A 22,106-nucleotide genomic window follows, 5' to 3' on the forward strand; every position below is an offset into this window, starting at 1 on the left:
TTGCGCACAAGCAGTAGCTTACACAATTAAATATTTTGTTAAACAAATCATCACATGACATAATCCAATATTTGGCCTTGAGATGGATGGTTGAGTTTCTGTTGATGAGGGGTTGCAAATTGCACTATTAGAAATAGGCTGCAGGTTGTATTGCATATTGAAAGCCAAAGCCGGTTGTTTTTCTTTTTTGTAAAGTTAGGCTATTAGAATCAATTTTTGGGTAACAAAATGGTTTATGTAAGAACATGAAGTAAGAGATTCAATATTGCCTTTGCAATTTGCATTCTTAGTCAACTATATGTAGCATTACCCAAGCTAGAAGTTGTGGCTAATCACAAACCTGTAATCACAAACCCGCGCTTTGACGGGATATGAAAGCTAGACCCAAACCCGCGCAACGCGCGGGTTATAAAACCTAGTTAATATTAATTCAGATGGTTCAACAATTGAAGGTCACTTTTGTTACATGCCAAACTATGTTCCCTTTGAAGAAATTAAATAGCTAGACAACTTAATCTTTCTTTAAAATCTGTGTCCTGGTGTTGATGATGGCCAGTAATACAGATAAAGTCTGTTAAATACTCATACGTCCTGGGTTTTGAATCCGATGAAGTAAAACCACATCGTGTAGATTTTATAGAAATCATGCAAAACTGTCAACTAAACTTGTCTAGTTCGCTTTAACTTGGTTAACTCCATACCATATTCCCATAGCTTCTTTGCCAAATCAACGTCTTTAGCCTTACTGCTTGGTTTCGCCATGTTATTGTCAGCAAAATACTCGCCACTAACTCCTTTCACCTTTGGGTTTAATGCCACATAACACGCGGTTGAAGCTCCCTGAAACCAAAATCAAGTAACAACTATCAATTATCATTTAGAAAATAAAAATATGCAAAAAGACAAAAGGAACAAACCTGTGGGTTATTCTTTTGAAGGTGTTTGAAGAATCCATATATGCAATCTATGTCAAGAAAGTAGCAAGATATATATACTTAACATCATAAGCAAGAAAAAGGATCGCACTTTTTGAAAAACCTTGTAATTACCTGAAATAAAGCTCGAGTGACGTGAAAGCTTGGTTTCAATGACTCTAGGATGCAATGCATTGATAGTTACGTTCGCCCCTTCTTCCTGTAATCGATGATAACCATGTCATTTTACACAACACAACTTAGCAACAACATGTATACATATTGACAAAATTTTCAATCCTAATAGGTACCTTGAGGCGCCATGTTAGCTCCTTAGCGTGTAGAGTATTAGCAAGCTTTGATTGCCCATAAGCGTAGAAGCTATTGTAGCTGAAAAGTTGACGATGGATGTTAGGTGAATTCTAGTACTCGAATGTTATCACATTCAGCCAATTCTCGTTAAGGTTGGATTGTTTAAGCGGATGCTAATTTGATTTGTAATAAAGAAACTAGACATACAGTAATAATGAAAACATGCTAATGATTCCTCCTTTGTAAGCCACCCTATGAACTTCTGATTAAACTAAAACAATCCTCCTTCTTGTCCACACTTTTTAGCAGTGGTTTTCATCGTATCCAACAATAGATTCGTCAAATGGAAGTGTCCTAGATCATGAGAAGAAAACATGATTTTCATTAAGAAAATGGTCTCCTAGGAGACAAAAAAGTGTGACAAAATACATGATATAACATTGGTTAAAGGCATACCAAGATAGTTAGTTGCAAACCGACTCTCGGTTCCATCTTTAGAAAGGGAAAATGGAGGAGCCGTCACACCTGCATTACAACTACAAACGACAAAAGTAATCGATTTGACATTCAACTGAATTCTAGATACAATTAAAGAGAAGTTTAATGAATCTTACATGAGGATGTTAAGGGGTAGACCCATGGAAATGTACTCATTTGCAAAGTTTGTGACAGATTTTAGAGATCTTAAATCAAGCTCCATAACATCAATGGTAGCATTAGGGCAACTTTTTATTATGGTTTCCTTACATTTTGTAGCTGCTTCCACATTCGCAGCTGCCATAACTACATGTACACCGCGCAAAGCTAGCACTCGTGCAGTTTCCAGACCAATACCACTTGTAGCACCTGAAAGCAGCTAATATGATATATAAACATAACAAATTCCATAATGTATATATATTAAACTGTTTAAGAACATTGGGCTTAATTGACCCCACAAACACCCATTGGTTCATTCATATTTCTCTTTGGTTCTAAGTAATTCGCTTAGCTAAATTGACTTTATGAAATTAAGTTGACCAACACATCCCAATATAGAAAACATAGTTCAATGACAAAGTTAGCAAATTATGTGAACAGGTAATGGTTTTTGATGTATATATATTGTGTACCATGGCCATCAACTCCTTTTATAACATCTTCAGCTGTGTTTCTGGCTGAGAATCCAGATTTTCCTTTGAATGCAATTAGCCTAGGCATATTTTTACACTTGTTTGACCCCAAAATTGGAAGACTTTTATGGTTTTTGTTGTGATTTGACACCAAATCTGTGAATAGATTACAATAGTTTGAAGTGAAGAAATGAGAGCAAGATCAAGTTTTGACTGTTAATTGTTATGACTTAGTTCTATAAAGTGAAAAAATAATTAGTTTCAGTAATACTTTGTAAAATAAAGTATGATAACCTAAACTATGATTTATTAGCAGATAATAATATTTAATGAAATGTGACTAGTGACGGTTGGCACATATTGGCCTAGCAGGGGATAAAACTTCAACAAAGAAGAAGAAGAACAAGCAAAAGAAAAGGACTGATCTGAATAACGATGGCTAATCAACACGACTGCATGCGCGTTGCTGATGAAAAAAAAACAATACCTTTTAACAAATATTTATACAAACATATGTTTATTAAAACTAAAATAGGCATATATTTCAACAAACATATTCAAATACAACATTACATATAACTGGATACGCGCACATTACACCTTATTAAACTTGTTTGATTCACTTTGACTTGGTCAACTCCATACTGAATTCCCATAGTTTCTTTGCCAACTCGGCATCATTGGCCTCGCTGCTTGATTTTGCCACATTATTGTCAGCAAAATACTCGCCGCTGACTCCTTTCACCTTTGGGTTCAATGCCAAATAACATGTGGTTGAAGCTCCCTAAAACCAAATTTTAGTAACAATGGCCAGTTATCACTTACATTTTATGGCTGTGTACTCTCTCATTTAATCCATATATCAACAAAATGAAAATAGGAAAAGATGCAAAAAGAGAAAAGGAACAAACCTGTTGGACATTCTTTTGAACATGTTTGAAGACTCCATATATGAAAACTATATATGTCAAGAATTAAAGTTGAAAAATAAACTTAACATCATGAACAAGAAAAATGATAAGTGTAATGAAAAACCAAAGTCGAATAATTTGTAATTACCTGTAATAAAGATCGAGTTACGTGAAAGATTGGTTGCAATGACTCCAGGATGCAATGCATTGACAGTTATGTCAGCCCCTTCTTCCTATATATACTCATGATAAACATTTAGTTTGTCACAAAATAACTATAAACATTTAGTTTGTCACAAAATAACTAAGCAACGACCGTAAATTTACCTTGAGGCACTTTGCTACTTCCTTAGTGTGCAAAATGTTAGCAAGCTTTGATTGCCCATAAGCATAGAAACCATTGTAACTAAAAAGTTGAGAAAACGATATTATGTGAATTCTAGTACACTAAATGTACCAAATCTAGAAAAATCTTCATTTTAAATGTAGGCTATGTTTTAATCTGTAATATGAAAGATATACATAATGGTTAATGCCTTTTTTCATCATTTAGCTTGTCAAACATGATCCCTCCTTTGTAAGTCGTGACTTTATGAACTTCTGATGAAACTAAAACAATATGTAGGAAATGGGTCACAATAATATTTAAATTAATAAAATAAAAATAAGTATAACGATACTCTCGTTATACAAGGGAAATATCGTAGTAGAATACCGTGTACAAAACCAAAAATAAAATTAATATAGAGAACAATTAATATAGATTCGTGTCGATGTCTTTGGTGAGAACTTCACCAAAACCTCTTGACTCGAGTCTTCCTCACGTTGAGTATCTTCATATTCGTCTTAGTTTTCCTTAGTGTGGCTACAGATTCTTATCCTTGACCCAACTCCATTGGCTACAACAAAACATGAACATAATAATATATATTGAGCGTTGGTTGAGGCATGTATTCAATACGCTTCCCTTAAAACAGATTTCGGGTCTCTACTAAAGAATCCGTCTGTCTCCCAGGGTACAACAGCCGAAGCAGTATGTACTGCCGGAAAGGCTACCTCTCACACCCCGATCGCGATGGCGGAAAAATCGAGGCGCGGCGACGAAGTCGTGATTGTTGAGCACAATAGTATAAAAGTCTAAATGCATAAACATAACCAAAATGTCAAATATTACATCAACCAGGTAACATGAAACAAATTGTTTTAAAACAAAATATCAAGTTCCAAACAACTTCTAGCCTAGCCTTCATCTCTCTAAGGCCTCTAAACTTGCTAGGGATTTCCTGCTGCTTTATTTCCTGAAAACATGTAACAAACTGTCAACTACATAAAGTAGATGAGTGAATTCATAGGTTTAAAGAAAAAGAGTTTATACACAAACATACTAGTATAGGTTGTAGGGGTTTATATATAGGGTGTACCTGCGGCTAACCCACCACTCCTACAATTTATACTACTATGTTTGGGTATAATACCCGGTTTTAAAAAAAAAAGGCTTGTAAGAAAAGATCTCTTGGTTTTCCCAAAGAGGTTTTTGTAGTAAGTAAAACATGAAATGTTCTCCTGGACTCTCAGCGAGGTTATTACTCTCCCACTAGAGTCGTATGTGATAAGATTACTCAAAGATTTGTGGTCTCCCAACGGTACATGTAGCACATAACAGTTAAGCATAAACAAGGACATATGAATTAGAGCATACTAAGTTTACTAGATAATCCAACGCCAAGATACCAAGTGTTACTAGTATCCAAGATGATGGTGAATGAATGATGATGAATGATGATGAATGATGACGAAGCCCAATGATCACACAAGACTTGACTTGAACCCACACAAGACTTAAACCAAGACTACCTCGCTCTTGCCATCCAGGACTCAGCTAGGTTCTACCGAGAGTAGGATAGACTCCCCAAAGAATCCTGGGTTCTCTTGGTCCCTACCGAGACTAGTATAGGTCCTCAAGAGTTATGGATTCCACCGAGACTAGTATAGAATCCCATGAGTTACGAGTGCCACCGAGAATAGAATTGCCATTCATGGTCGTGAGTTCTACCGAGAGTAGAATAGACTCTCACGTCCAATTCAACTCATGATGCTTTGATCTCTAGATTTCCATACTGACACGATGACTATGATGACATGAATATGATTCCCATTCCCATGATGTCAATGTTCATAGAATTTCCCATACTCATTGATTTCCAATGTTCTTAGATCTCCATAAGTTGATGGGTTTCCCCATGTTCATAGATTTCCAAAGTTTATAGATTACCAAAAAGCTTGTGGATTTCCGCACGTGTGTAGAAATCCAAAGGTTTATAGTTTAAAGAGTGTTTGCATAAATGATTTTGTCCAACCGTGTAAAGTTACCATGTTTCCACCCCCATAGTTTTGAAAAGCTTAAATAGGGGCTATGAACTCACCTTGTTGGTTTAGTAAGGCTGCTAGAGGCGACGAGTGCTATCCAATTTGTTGATCCTCTAAGTCTAGAATAGGGCATAATAGGTTAACAACGTGTTATAAGTCTAAGAGTACAAGCCTATGCGACCTCGAGCAAAAACTGGGCTTTAAAGCTGAAAAAAAAAAAAAAAAAAAAAAAAAAAAAAAACAGGAGGCTGGATCTGATTCGACCGAATAGGATCTGATTCGACCGAATAGGATCTGATTCGACCGAATAGGATCTGATTCGACCGAATAGGATCTGATTCGACCGAATAGGTTCTGATTCGACTGAATAGGATCTGATTCGACCGAATAGGATCTGATTCGACTCCTTCAAGCCGGGTGACGGAGAAACCTACGGGAAATCGCGATTTTTGTGATTTTTCGACCAAAATTGATGTTTTATACATGGAAATGCTCGGAATTCAAAGACCTAATGATTCCTAGTATTTATAACAACAAAAACTTGCATTTTGACACCAAAAATGACGGTTTTTGACCAAGAACACACTTGACACAAAAGTTGGGGTTTTTGCTCGATTCGGGGCCGGATTTGATGATAAAAACGTATGATTTTCAAGAAGATCTTACCAAAAACAACAACAAACAGATTTGTGGACTCGGATTTGAAGTTTGAAGACTTCTCTCTCTAGTTTCTCTCTCTAGAATGAGAGTGTTTGGGTGGGTTTTGTGAAAGTGTTGGTGAAAATGAAAGAGGTGGTGCAAGAACACTTGATTTCCCGCTTAAATACTCGGGTGACTCGGGTTCGGGTTTAGGCTACCTACGGGTCAAGACTAGTCGAGTTCATAAGTTTTTAAACAAACTAAAACTTTTTCAGCAAAACTTTTATAAAATCATTTTTCGAATAATTATTTGAAATCTTTTTAAATAAAAACATTTTATTTTTCGAAAGCATAAAAATTAATATTTTTCAGGCGTAAATGTCGTTTTATGAAATAAACATTTTAAATGATAAAAACAGATTTTTCCAATGATATGGGTTCCGAACTTATCGTCCAGAACCCAAAGTCTATAGTTTCCGATGATTTCACGATCTTAGTTTACTAATCGAATTTCAGGGCGTTACACTACCCGCCCGAGGTTACATCGGGTATATCGGTATTCTTGAATATGCTAGAATAACGTGATGAAAGAGTCAAGTAGAGAGTACTCCTCTCTAACCATATGGATTTTTGAGTGAACACCTTTTTCTCTTGTTCTTTCAAATGAGGCACAAAGCCAATTAATATGTTCAAGAGTTGAGAGAAAAACAATTGTCTCACTTAATTTGTGACTTAATGTAATAACAAAAACTCATTAAGTGTCATCAAGCCACTTTACTCAAGAGTTTTACCAAACCAAGAGTTTTATATCATTATTACAATAATTAATTTCCATTCACATTTTCTAAATTTTCCAACAATCCCCCACATGAATGGAGATTGATCAAAACACACACAATATATCCAATGGAACCTCAACGGTTGAGTATTGCAGGATAGGTAGGTGTTACCTTTGAACCTTCCTTTGTGAAGTATACTTAGACTACTAGTGGTTAGTAGACGCAATGTCCTTGAACTAACCCCCATTTGTGTAGACAACAATACACTTCACACAATACTCTCCCTAGCCGAGCCCATCCCCTCATTGTCGTGTCCATTATGATCCTGGAACACTAGCCTGGTTCTGTGAAAGCTCTAGAAAATTGCGCACCCCACACTTTCATTCGAAGCGACCTCACTTCTCTTTCACATAGGTGATTATCTATAAATCATTAAAAGCATTGAGGTTATAATGATTTACATAAATCATTAACCATAAATTATGCTTAGCCTCACAACATGCCACTGTTGTTATAGGAATGGACTAAGAAGTAGTTAAACTCCCTTTACAATTTAGGAGGATATATATATATATATATATATTAGCTTATATGTCAACTTATACATTGGCTATGCCTCCACAGTGACCACCCTTAGATATACAATTAGGTTGTCCTATTGAACTTAGATCTTGGGATCTCCAATCAACTCCAAGTTAGGTTTTCCTTCATATATCCTTTTTTTTTCATGGGCTTTAGTCTCATTCCACAACTCCATCTCTCATCAACCCTTTGGTTGTTGGATCCAAAACCATTATCTATGACTTTGTCAAGTCATACTAGATAATTTCAATTAAGATAAGATGTTATGACGTGCTCTTAACTTGTAAGTTAATATTGCCTCTAGTATGCCATATCATACATCTAGCAACCATTTGGCATTCGATTCTAATCACTATATTAGATCGTTATGACCATTGTGTACTCCACGAGGTCACATTTATGAAATTTTTAGATACTTATCCTTATTGGTAAACCTTCCCCCACATTTAAGTGTTATTGGATAACATCATCCAACTTTCAAATGGGGCATCCTTATAGGTAAACCTTCCACGTTCAAATGCAAGACACATCCCACATTTAAGTGTTATTGGATAACATCATCCAACTTTCAAATGGGGTAGAGAAAGGTTCTTCATTTCCACACAAATTTGATAAATCATATCAATTACCATTTCTACATGGGGTATCCTTATAGGAAAACCTTCCACGTTCAAATGCAAGACACCCCCCACATTTAAGTGGTATTGGATAACATCATCCAACTTTCAAATGGGGTAGAGAAAGGTTCTTCCTTTCCACACAAATTTGATAAATCATATCAATTACCATTTTACATACTTCTAAAGAGTAGTTTCTTAAATGGCTTGCCCCAAATTTCTTGCATTTTGATATAGTTTGTTTAACTTTACTTATGAAGACAACTCGACACTTATGATTTTAAAAGACCACGTCTTTGTATCAGTGGGTCATAACACATTCCTTAGTGTTAGCTTCCACCACTTTCTAAAGTTTAAGCTAAACTTGTCATAAGGTTGTTAACAAACCATCACAGATCTAGAATAAATCACCATCTAGAACATACCTAAATAGTTCGAGGTCTTCTTGTGATCCTCACAAGTTATATCATTTCCTTAGATTAAATGAAAATTTCTTTAAATTTGTCTATACACAAATTCATTCTTGTGTTGTTGATGTTTCAAATTTCACGTTAATTAGTCTTTATAAAGAACCATAATTAACAAGTATTAGTCTAGCATGCTTTAGATTACAATACTTTAGCATGTAAACAGAAGATGCATCATTCTGATCCTTCACAGCCATTACAATACCACTTTGAAACACTCAACCCTTTGTTTAGACAAAATTATGAGACTTATTCACAACACCCAAACCTTAATATTTAGGAAAGTCTCACGAGTTATTGTATATAGCGCATACATAACTTCATCATTCATTTAAGGAACATAACTTATTTATTGACTTATATGGACTTTGAACATAAGTCTTAATCCAAATCATTTTGATGAATGCATTCATCATGATTAATGTTACTTATCTACAATCACTATTATGCTGAGATAAAGTCAATTGGATTAACACTCAAACTCTTGGTATTCACATTTGCATAAAATAATTTATACATTTCATTTTTGTTTCTTGAAACTATTTATTGGGATACTCTCTCGAAATGAAAAATAAAACTTCCACATAGTTCAAACAAAGTGAATGATGGTAGAAACATCTATATGTCCATCGCTATTGTAAGCATATTATAGTAAATCTCTTGAGATTTACTTAAATTCAATTAAGTCGGTGAATTTTCAATGATGAATATCCAAGGATTTAAATATCACATTACCATTCACACTTAATGAATTTTCAAGAAGTTAATACGTCATTAACATATATTAGTTCATATGTTACAATTCACATTTAGTGAATTTCCAAAGAGTTAATACGTCATTAACATATATGAGTTCATATGTTACAATTCACATTTAGTGAATTTCCAAAGATTTAATACGTCATTAACATATATTAATTCATATGTTACAATTCACACTTAGTGAATTTCCAAGGAATTAATACGTCATTAACATATATTAATTCATATGTTACAATTCACACTTAGTGAATTTCCAAGGAATTAATATGTCATTAACATATATTAATCCATATATTAATTCCAAACTCCATATGGATAAACAAACGACATTTACACATCAAATCCATATGGATAATCATCTCAGTGATATCATTTTATATTATGTATACAAGTATTCCCTCAAATAGAAATCCATGCACACATATCCTCGTTTCACTTTTGAAACCATACTCTTGAATAAATATGTTCAAATAACATCAACGTGTTACAATTACTACATTTAAGTAGCAAAGCTTGAACAATCAATCTTGTTCGCACAACACGAAGTTGTTGTCACCATAAAGTATCCTTGTGAACGTTATCTTAGATTAATATATACTACTTTTAGCAAGAGTAGCGAACCATTTAAAAAAATTAAAATATGCAAAACTTTGTTTAGAATCATTCTACATCATTTCCTTAGTTTTACAAAATATTATATTATTAATATAAAAAAAATTTATAAAATCAAACATCAAACAGTTTTATATGATTTAGATTTAATATCTATGTACTTAGACAGTTTCTAACACACATGTCTAAAAAAATATGTTATAATGCGCACATTATAAACCTTAGCATTTTCATATAATAACGTTTTCAAAGGATAGAGTTTATAAAATAAACCATTTATAATGTTTTTAATGCACACACTAAAAAAAATTAAATGTTCACATAAAATATTTTCAATCAGTATGGTTTATAAAAAAACAATTTCCAACAAACATGTTAGAACTTAAACAATTCTAACGCGCGCGTTAGAGGAAAGACAATACATTCATGAACCAATAGTCATTATGACAAAGCCTTATAAATTGTTGATTTCTAATGTATAGCCCAAAAATCGCTCCATTAACATCGAGTCGATGCTTGAATTATTAATAAGTTAATGGGAGGAATATGAACATACACACGTGGAATCTTTTGTGCACTATTTCACCAAAACACACATGTACGTCTCACTACAATATTTTCTAACACGCCCATTAGAAAATTAACGTTTACACAAAACGTTATAAATAAATCGTATCTATTAGATATTTAACGTTTTACAAGAAACGAATGGTTTACTTAAAACCATTTCTAACACAATTGTTAGACATAAACGATTGCAAAGATCGTTAAACAAAACTAATGAAAACCCAATGGTTTTCCAAGATCAGTTCTAGCACTATAGTTAGAATACAAACGATTACACAAATCATTTTCTAGAACTAAACGGTTGAATCAAATATTACGTTTTGTAACACGGTATAGGATTTAAGATTGCATCATGATCTCTAAAATCCAAACACACCAAGTTGTACTACGCACATAATTTCCCCAAAAAAAATTATTTATAAGATTATAATATCTAAAATATTTTTTTATTTCAAACCATTTCGTGAACCCAAAATCCTTATAAATAAGGTTTTAAGATTGTAGCAACAATCTTACGAAAAAAATCTGTTTTAAGATCGTAGGAAATGGGTCACAATAATATTTAAATTAATAAAATAAAAATAAGTATTACGATACTCTCGTTATACAAGGGAAATATCGTAGTAGAATACCGTGTACAAAACCAAAAATAAAATTAATATAGAGAACAATTAATATAGATTCGTGTCGATGTCTTTGGTGAGAACTTCACCAAAACCTCTTGACTCGAGTCTTCCTCACGTTGAGTATCTTCATATTCGTCTTAGTTTTCCTTAGTGTGGCTACAAATTCTTATCCTTGACCCAACTCCATTGGCTACAACAAAACATGAACATAATAATATATATTGAGCGTTGGTTGAGGCACGCATTCAATACGCTTCCCTTAAAACAGATTTCGGGTCTCTACTAAAGAATCCGTCTGTCTCCCAGGGTACAACAGCCGAAGCAGTATGTACTGCCGGAAAGGCTACCCGCCCGAGGTTACATCAGGTATATCGGTATTCTTGAATATGCTAGAATAACGTGATGAAAGAGTCAAGTAGAGAGTACTCCTCTCTAACCATATGGATTTTTGAGTGAACACCTTTTTCTCTTGTTCTCTCAAATGAGACACAAAGCCAATTAATATGTTCAAGAGTTGAGAGAAAAACAATTGTCTCACTTAATTCGTGACTTAATGTAATAATAAAAACTCATTAAGTGTCATCAAGCCACTTTACTCAAAAGTTTTACCAAACCAAGAGTTTTATATCATTATTACAATAATTAATTTCCATTCACATTTTCTAAATTTTCCAACACAATCCTCCCTTCTTGTCCACAGTTCTTAACAGTACTTTTCATCGTATCCAACAACATCAGATGAAAGTGTCCTAAATTATAAGACGAAACATGTTTTCCATTGTGAAAATCTTTTCCTAAGAGATACAAACACATTACATGTGAAACGAATCATACACAATACATGAAAACATTGGTCAGAGACATACCAAGATAGTTAGTTGCAAGTTGGCTCTCAATTCCGTCTTTGGTAAGGGTAAATGGAGGATTGAACACCGCTGCATTACAACTAAAAAGACAAAATCAATTGTTTAGAGAATTGTATATTTTAAGGGTAGCGGTGGAATCTCCCACGTCTCCCTTTTTTTTCTCCCAGATAACCACCTTCTTATTATATATTATTCATTATCAACCGGAGAGGTTGAGGACGGTTTATGTTTCCTTCTATTTCTCCCCACGTCGTCAAAACCAATTATTTAGCCATGGAAGATAAAGAACGTGGTGTTACCTTCCCACCATTTTCAAAATGGAGCAGGTGACTTTTCTTTTTGTGTGTATATTGAAAATTAGGCTGATGGTGGCGGTGCTGTTGGAATATATGGCATAATCAGGGCTATAAAGCTTGCAACTGCAGAAATTTCTAGGTCAGTCTTTAGCTCCTGATTCAGCTCTAATTTGTTTCGAATCTGCCCTGATTTATTTTTAATTTGCTTGATACAAACAAAGCAAAGAGTGTAATTTCATACTGCGGTTGACCTGTTTAAAATTGATTCAATTGTAGTTTCAGAGATATCTAATTAATTGTTTGTTTTGTGTTTTAAGGCTTAGTTCAAACTGTTTTAACGTATAATAATTGTCGAATTATATATTCTATTGTTCCCGGATGTTGAAACTGTCTTTTTAGTTTTTCAAGGCCGTTCAAACTCCTCACCTTCCGTTCTAGACCATGGAAACTCACAAAATTTCTTCTACAGGGAGCGGTTCATGGAGGTTTTACACTCTCTCTCTCTTGATATCTTGTAGTTATCGACGGTTTTAAACTATATACGCTCTTATTCTGGCCTTTGGAGTTTGGAGATGGCCATAGATACAACTCAGGTTATTCTTGCTTTTCTGAAGTTGGATGGTTCATGGATGGCATTTCACCAATTTTCATGGTATGTTAATCGCAATTCAAGGTAACACCGTTCTATATTTTTTGTATTATATTTACGATTGGTCATCTTCATCAAATTAGTGTTTCTTGGTGGAATTTTCGCAAAATCAAGGATAGAGAGCGTCAAACAGCGCTGGCTTCCAACTCTACGGCGGAACTCCACCTTTCAAGGGTGTTCCAATCGACGATAATGGAGTCGGATGCTGCCGGTGAGTCTGATGAAGATTAGCTCTTTTGATCGAAGAGACAATGGCTTGACTGATACTTGGATCATTGGGAAAAGGGTATAATACTAATATCATTGTTCGATTTTATGCAAATATTGCTACATAAAATTTAGGTAATTAATCATATTTAGGATCTTCCTTTGGACACAGCCGGAGAATTTGATAAATTTCGAAATTTTGTTGGCTCGGATGCTGATTTTTTTTGTGTGGATTGCCATTACAGTTGCAGTGCAGGTTAGTATTTTCATGTATTCGTTTTCTTCATAACGATCTAATTTTAATGGTTTAATACCAATTATCACCCTTTAACATAAATATATATATGATTGTTTGAGGTCAAAGCTATACCTTAGTTTAAATTCAAGACTTTAGATGTTGCTGAATAGTCAACCAATAATCATATGTTGACCCAAATGGTGTACTCTGTGCATTTCATTTTGTTTGGTTTTTATCAACTTAAGTAACAATATATTTATTTGAAACTGTAGGTGACCAAATTTCATCTTGTGGAAGTTTTACCCCTCACATGGAGTGACAACTTAGCTACTTTTATCCCCGGACGAGGTGTGTTCTGTTGACTTAAAATAAGAACGCATACTATAAACTTTGCTTTTGCCCGTTTCCTTTTAAGATGTTTTTAGTGGCTTCATCCGTTAGGCCGCTAGAGATAAAATATCACATGAATCAACCCATTCCATAATCCATATAAATCTGGTTTAAACAAACAGGAATGGTATCATACTTTTTTAAGTTTGATGAACATGTATTCAGCTTCATTAGTTTTGCCATTTCTCATGAATAAGAAATATGCGTATATTTTCTTATAATGATAAGACATTGAACCACATATGAATATCATGTTTGAATAACTTTTTTTTTGTTCATTTTATTTATTTCTTAAGTCACATGCGTTTGGAAACAGGATATGGATGGTCATGATAGTAATTCAGCTATAATTGTTATCGGTGAAACAAGCCTGGCTGATGTATTAGATCTAGATCTTCACCACCTGGGAGATTTGAGTGGGCGGTGGCTGGAAAAGGGATTAAAGCACAATGTAATTATTTGTTTACATTAAAGCACTCAATCATCGAACGGGGTTTTATTGCTTTGTTTTTCTTTTAATGAAGTTGGTCATGTTTACTTATAAGTTTAACGAGTTCTACTTTAACTTAAACAAATATTGTTTTTGATTTAAAATGCAAGCAAATATAATGCCATTAAACAACCCGTCCACCGGACGGGTATAAAACTAGTTATATATAGGGTTGAGATCAGATACAAAAACACCTTAAGCGTTTGAAGTATACGAAGTGAAAAAAAGTCCGCACGATGACGTTTACATAATTACTATGTATAGAGTTCTTAAGATACAACAAAATATAATATAGGTAGAGTATTAATAATTTTGTCACCTGTAAACTGTAGTGTACAGGGGCAGAGCCACATATTCTGCACTGGGTTCGACCACCGGGTCTTTTTCCGGTTTTATATATAAAATATTGTATCGAGTTAATGAGCGAACCTATTCTTTTTCGTCGCACGAACCCGATATTATTTTAAAAAAATAAATTCGAACCCATTGATTATTAAAAATTTAGTTAAAAGTTATTTTAATAATGAATACCTTTTTATAAAATGTAAAAGGAAAAAAAACTACAAAATTTACTAGCAAGCACTAAAATGGCCCAAAATTATTCATAGAGTGGCTCAATAAGTCCAACCCAATTAACAATCTTAAACATAATACATATATAACAATTTAATAATAAAAAAACAATAACAGCAGTCATCGCCTCAGCGACCGATCAAGACAGCCATCCCCATCGCTAGTTCGCCTCTAAGTCTTCAACCATCGCTAGTCACCAATGTTAGTTAGTTGGTCTATCATTTGTTATAGCTAACAAAAGTTCTACCTGTTACAATGACAAATGTTGATATGACTTTGTATTTTATTGAATGTTGATGTTTTACTTTTGCTATGATAGTGATATTTTATTTTATTTATCTGATCGAATAATCAACCTCACCCGACTCATCCGGGCCCGAAAACTTTGACATAGAAAAAGTTCGAGTACCGAAAAATCCTGAACCCATAGTAAAAAATAGTGTACGTGGTATTACTCTAGTTTATGTTGTTTAGTATAATATAAACTATTATTCTACAACAAAATAAACTTGAATTATACATTGAACAATAATTTTGGATTAGCCGGATTAAATACATACAATTTTTTTATATTTTCCGGAAAATTACATTACTAATCGGAAAAGTTGGACGGGCCGCGTCCCGCCCTTGTCCACACAAAGATCCGCTCATGTAGTTGTAAACTATAACGTAATTATTATTAACTCAGTTGGTATTGTTATAGACTAAGTATTTGCTAATAGTAATTATCATAATAATTATGAAAACGTTCGTCGCTTTTTTTTTCCTTCACTTCATAAGTTGGACAAATATAATTGGTCTGTAGGGCAAGACGTGAGTTTTCAAAGTTCGAACATAAATTTATATAACTTTATTGCCATGGACATATCGAATAATAGACTAATATTAGTATTGTTTTCAGACATAGTACGAGTATTTGATGGTCCCCGGTCCCCATTAGCAAAGCCTATCTACATTTTCCAATTTTGTGTTCCATTTCATGAATCATTGTTTCAGTTATTAACAAGCTGTGATTGCTCCTAATTTGTTAACTTGTACAAGCTTTAAGCATTAACTAGATCAAATCACAAACAATATTTATTGATCACCAACAAAGACAAATCAACTTTCTTTTCAGACTTCATGTGTGATGATGGGCGTTTCTGAGAATTTAAATACCTCGGCCAAGCTAAAATAAAAAGGCCCTTAGGCCTTAATGAAATTTTTTTATTCGCTAATGTAAATGTATAAAACTTTTATCGACCGATTTATTATAAGCAGAAACCATTCTGAGCATGTAGTTATCTAATAAACCATTGCAAATAACCTTATTTTTAACACCAAAAAACATATATATGTAATATGTATAAAAAAGTTTGTGCTCCCAAAACTTGTGTGTCCCGGCCGATGGTGCTGCTCGCACACCCTCCAAGCCTCTCATGTGCGATGTGTACTTGTTTTCTAGTGAATAAAGAAATTAAAGTCCTAGATGAATTCTTGATGTAAAATTATCTTAAAGTTGCATCATATATATATATATATACACATACATACATACACAGGGGATGGATCTTGCGAGAAGTGATATTACAGCGAGAAGTGCGAGAAGTGAAGGTATAACTCCATTAATTCTTAATTTCACTCTCTTTCATATGATGTTACATACATATATGTAGGTTGGTTGTATTTATGTCTTAATTATACATTCAAACCTACCTACAAACATATAAATATACCGAGCCACATTCAAACCTATGTACCTACACACATACATACACATATACAAACATACGTACCTACACACATACATATGCACATACACAACACACCTACACATAAGAAAGAGAGTGAAATTAGGGATTAATGGAGTTACACATTCACTTCTCGCACTTCTCACTGTAAAAAAACTTCTGAGATGATCCAATACTATATACATATATATATAGGGGAAGGTTAACGTAAATGAAATTAATGTGCTAAACGTGAGAATCAAGTAGAGTAATTATATATACATTATAGAGTAATTATCATAGAGTAATTACATAATTACTCTACTTGTATATATAATTACTCTACTTGATTCTCACATTTAGCAGGTTAATTTCATTTGTATTTGATCCAAACCCTATATACATATATATATATATATATATAGAGAGAGAGAGAGAGAGACCTGTAACGATGGCGGTTAAGCCATGGCCATCAACTCCTTCTGTGACATCTTCAGCTGTGTTTCTTGTTGAGAATCCTGATTATCCTTTGAATCCAAATAACCAAGGCATGTTTTTCAAGAATTAGAGAGACAAGAGACACCAAAAATGGATGCTTGTAGGGTTTTTGTAGTTTACTCAAGATTGTGCTCCAAGTTATATGCCAACATGGATCAGTTATACACAAGGCCGAATTAATGACCATTGATCTTGTAAAGGCATGTAGGGGACGAATTCCCCACTTATGGAAAATTTTCAATGCAATATTATAAAAATATAGAGAATGTGGAGAAAATAGAGAGGGACAACTAATGCATGGTTTAAAAAATTGGAAAAAGTGTAAAATGTGGCTAATTTTTGAACCAAAACAAAAAATGTGTCAGTGGCGGATATAGAAGAATTTTTTTATATTAAGAAAGAGTTTTGTTAAATGAAAAAATAACGGATCCTAAAGTTTTAAGGGCATAAGATGTATAAAATTGGTTTTCCCCACATACATCTGTCACAATGTGTCTAGCTAAACTGAAAGAAATTTGTCACAACCCAACCGACGGCTAGATTAAACGCCGAGCGTAACGTTGATTGTTCATTGCACACTGAGACTAATAAATATGACAGTATAATTTATTTAACTAAATTCATTATCAAGTACACATACGAATTCATAATAAAAGAAACAATACAAAATAAATAATATTTATTTTCCTCTAATAACTTAAGGTCATCTAAATCTTCGTCTCGTTCAGTCTTCGCACATTAACACTTGTAGCATGTTTAAAATAGATAATTTGTCAACACATATGTTGGTGAGTTATCATAAGTTACATATATATAGCGACAGGTTCAAGAGGGAATTTAAAAAAGTGGAGAATTCTTCATTTTACATGTAAAAAAATACTAAAAAAATTCATTTTCATGTAAAAAACACATTTTTATAATCTTTTTTTACATATAAACACATGAAGAAGCCTTTTTCAAAAAACAAAATTAATTTTCAATTTAAAAAAGTAAAAAATTATGATATTCGTTTTTTTATTGGAATGTCCTCTACATGTATTTATAAGCAAAAAGTCTTAAAAAGTTTATGCTAAAACTAATTTTTTATATGTGAAATTGAGCTTTATATTATTTTTTAACATGTAAAATGAAAAGTTCCCAAATTTTCTACTTTTTTTGAGTTCCCTCTTAAAACTTCTGCTATACATATTATCTATCTATATATATATATATGTATATGTATATATAATTTGAAAATGACAATTCACATGTATTAATATATTTAACCATTTATGAAAGTAATGTGAAAAAAAAATATAAAATAAAAGTCTTGTTCGATTAATCACAAAGCCAAACTAAAAAGGATAATGATCAGGAACTCCATTCTATTCGACACAAGACCGAATTGTTAAGAGGCGTGGTATGTCCCGTCAGACCCTCCCACTACAAGTATGAGTATGTGTCCCCATAAACAATAAAGTAAACAATTAACACTTAGTCATATAAAGCATATGTATATGGAAAAATAACAAACGAATACATGTATATGAATTGTATTGAAAGTGAATGAACATTATAAACTTGAGCATGTTACACCCCAAAACGTAAAAAATTAAAAGGGGGGGGGGTTATGAAACTCACATGAAATATAAAGGCGGTAACGGATAGACAGTTTAAGTTAGTTGGTTGGTCAGGCGAGGACTCCTAATGGTTTGTCCTAAATTAAAAACATGCTCGAACTTAAGAAGAATAAACGTGTGGAACACGATACTTGGGAATTTAGGGATTTATACTGGGTTTGGGATCATTTAAATATATATATATATATATATTTAAATAGAGAGCAGTTACTGTACGTTAATCTCTTATCGTACGATAGGTGCGCGAGAACTTCAAGCGTCTGATCAAAATTTTCAAAACACGCGCTTGAATTCTTCTAAAAGGGTAAGATCGTCAAATAATCTCCATAAACATCCCTAAAATCACCCCCCAAAATAACCGCACTAAACCTAGCGACGATTAAGCGTACTCAGCAAATACACTACAAATCAATTGAGCCACACTAGACGAAGACCATATGGAGAAATTGAATAACCCTAAATCATCTTCAGTGAGAAAAGAGAGAAGATCAAAAGAAAACCAAGATAGACCTCAGATTACTATCAAAGCAGGTGGTTTTTATGATTACTGTAATCGTTTTAGGGTTTCGTCAATGTAAAAATGTAACCGTTGGTTCAGTAAGCGTTTGTATTGCTTTGTACAATTCTATATTTTTCAAATTAAATTATGCTTTAATTTTGGGCTTAAGCGTAGTACAAGACAACAAGCGTTTTATGATTTATGTTAGTATGGATATAGTCCTAAGCGTTTACAAAGCGTTTTTTAATAATTTTTTCATCTGCTTGTATGCAATTAATTTTGGATATGTATGTAAGCGTTTTATATGCGTTTAGGGTTGATTTTAGCATCTTGATGTAAACAATTAATGCTGGGTATATACTTGAGCGTTTTAGAAGCGTTTAGGATGATTATAGCATATTGATGTGTGGTGTTAATTCTGGATATATTTGTGAGCGTTTTAGAAGCGTTTAGGATGATTATAGCATATTGATGTATGGTGTTAATTCTGGATATGTTTGTAAGCGCTTTATAAGCGTTTGGAATGATTATATCATCTTGATGTATTCACTTAATCTTAATGTAGTCTTAGCGTTTATTAAGCGTTCTAAGTGTGATTCAGTTAAAGCTAAGAAGGCAGGGTATAAAAAGAATGATGTTAAACGAAAGAGTATTGATAAGAATACTAAACAAGTTGATGTCGGAGTGAAAAGGTTAAAACAAAACATGTTAAAGCAAACTCTGATTCAGACTTTGAAGCTCCAATCAACAAGTTCTTAACAAATAAGCGAAAAGATGTAAAAGACAGTACATCTGACTCGGACTTTCAACAACCAAAGAAGAAAGTCGTTAAAGAAAAGAAGCCAACTGCAAGAATACAAACGAAACCTTTTGTTGAATTTATAAACAAAAGGTTGCGAGTCAGATGTGCACATTTAACATTGTTGATGCAGTGAGTGCAATGAACCCTGAACAAAAGCCTGTTTGGAAGCAATGGAATTTGGATCAATGTTAAGACTACAAGTAAACCAAACTCTATCAATCCTTTAACAGGTTTGTAAGAAGAAGCAACTTCAGGAATAATACCAACCCATTGATCTTCAACCAAAACACTTGAATCATCTGCAAAATAAAAAAAAACATAAATAAAATATTTATACTACACGCTCATGAAACGCTCATACAGAAAGCTTGAATAAAAAAAGAACATTAACATCAACACTAACATGTTACGCTCACAAAACGCTCATATTATACAACATCAAAAATCAATCATGTTAACACGCTCATGATACGCTCATACTATAAACACCAAAAATAAACTAATCAATTATCATGTGATTCTCATAAGACACTAACATACAAACTACTGTCCGATTAGAAACATAGTATACATCTACTGTCAATTAGTTCAAACAACGCAAAAATTTAAATTCACGATCGCCTTCCATTTCAATTGATTTGATTTCGGTAAAAAAATTGGTTTGTAAATAAGAAATTGATTTTGATTAAGCTAAATATCATAATCGTAACCGTTTATACGCAAATTACCAAATTTAGATTACGAATCAAAAAGATAATCGTACCCTTCTCGTTGAAAATATACGGAATCTTCTCAACTGATCGCAACTGAATCGAAGGTGTAGATCGACGCTCCCGGATGTCGTGTACGTTTTGTACGATACGACATTAGCGGATTGCATCTTTTCTCTATTTAAATAATATAAAATGTTAGTTAAATGTTTTTCAAAAGTTATATAGATTTACAACGTCAAACAAATTAAAAGTTCGATGGACTCTTTGAGTCGAAACAATTTAATAATTTTGCAATACAATCTTATTGTTGTTGTTGTTATATTTAAAAAGTATAAAAGAAAAAATAAATAAATAAAAAGAATTTTTATTATTTAAATAAAGGTATAAACAAAACAAAAAGAATAAAATTGGGACTGGGATACTCAAATCTGTGTCCCTGGCCCTTTCAAAGTCATATCAAAGATGCAGCAGTCAACTAGGCTGGTGTCTAATTTGGTTATAAAATGAAATTGAAATTATTTATATACATATTCAAATCATTCCTAAATCTTTAACAAACCCTTGAAATGATGATCGATTGCCCTCTGCCACTTGAAATTGGTAGAGGTCTTTTGTTGCTCGCCTAAAACTGATCCAACGCACCTAATCAATTACCTCAAAATGAGCACGGATTGATGGAGAAAAAGCAACCTAGGGTCTTCGTTTGAACACGAGATCAAACGGGATTCTAAGCTCCTTCTGTACCAAAATTGATAGAGGGGTTTGCTTCGTGATAATGAGAGTGTATGGGACTCTTTAATTGCATTGTTATCATGTATGCATTGTTATCATGTATTTATAGCGTGACGAGGTCAATAAGTCCGTGATTAGGAGTTATTTTAAATTGGTCAATAGTTCATGATTTGCTGCCACATAGAACAATCACATGTTGAAGTAATGAGCTACCAAATTGATTCTATCCTTGGAAACCAGCGTAATATTGCGAACGAGAAAAAAAGAAGGATTTTTGAATATTTTTCAAATCTGGTCCTTGCAGTTTGAGATCTCAACTAAAAGATGAAAAACTTTAGTTAATTGTAATAAGGGTTAAAAATTTGAAAGTCCAATACTTAATATTGTTTACGAATAACATAAATACGATTGACGTGTACAAGCATAAATTAATTAAAAAAACAGTTTGTAGCTTTATTAGTAACAAGGATCCGATAAAAAGAATAATTTTTAAAATGGGGTGGTTTTCGGACTCAAAAATTGATGAATGTATCAAAATTTATCTTGTGAAATTGCGTT

At 33.2% G+C, this 22,106-nt stretch overlaps 2 long non-coding RNA genes and 1 pseudogene across 3 annotated transcripts; 1 reads left to right on the plus strand and 2 right to left on the minus strand.

The window, feature by feature from the left end:
- Positions 1–560: 560 nt before the first annotated feature.
- Positions 561–17,237, minus strand: LOC143537683 (short-chain dehydrogenase TIC 32, chloroplastic-like; annotated as a pseudogene). Its single transcript, XR_013136105.1, has 8 exons — positions 17,129–17,237; positions 1,841–2,072; positions 1,683–1,762; positions 1,434–1,580; positions 1,226–1,304; positions 1,050–1,134; positions 918–964; positions 561–840 (listed from the first exon to the last, which is right to left on the minus strand). The product of XR_013136105.1 is annotated as a short-chain dehydrogenase TIC 32, chloroplastic-like (transcript).
- LOC143537668 (uncharacterized) lies at positions 2,676–3,484 on the minus strand. Its single transcript, XR_013136104.1, has 3 exons — positions 3,398–3,484; positions 3,250–3,296; positions 2,676–3,122 (listed from the first exon to the last, which is right to left on the minus strand). It is a non-coding gene; the product is annotated as an uncharacterized LOC143537668 (long non-coding RNA).
- On the plus strand, positions 12,504–14,474 carry LOC143537635 (uncharacterized). Its single transcript, XR_013136095.1, has 4 exons — positions 12,504–13,364; positions 13,458–13,541; positions 13,796–13,871; positions 14,230–14,474. It is a non-coding gene; the product is annotated as an uncharacterized LOC143537635 (long non-coding RNA).
- Positions 17,238–22,106: the final 4,869 nt, after the last annotated feature.

Source organism: Bidens hawaiensis, unplaced genomic scaffold (genome assembly GCF_021521415.1).
Source record: "Bidens hawaiensis isolate Kalapana, Puna unplaced genomic scaffold, B.hawaiensis_p1.1 tig00011271_1, whole genome shotgun sequence".
Lineage (NCBI taxonomy): Eukaryota > Viridiplantae > Streptophyta > Magnoliopsida > Asterales > Asteraceae > Bidens > Bidens hawaiensis.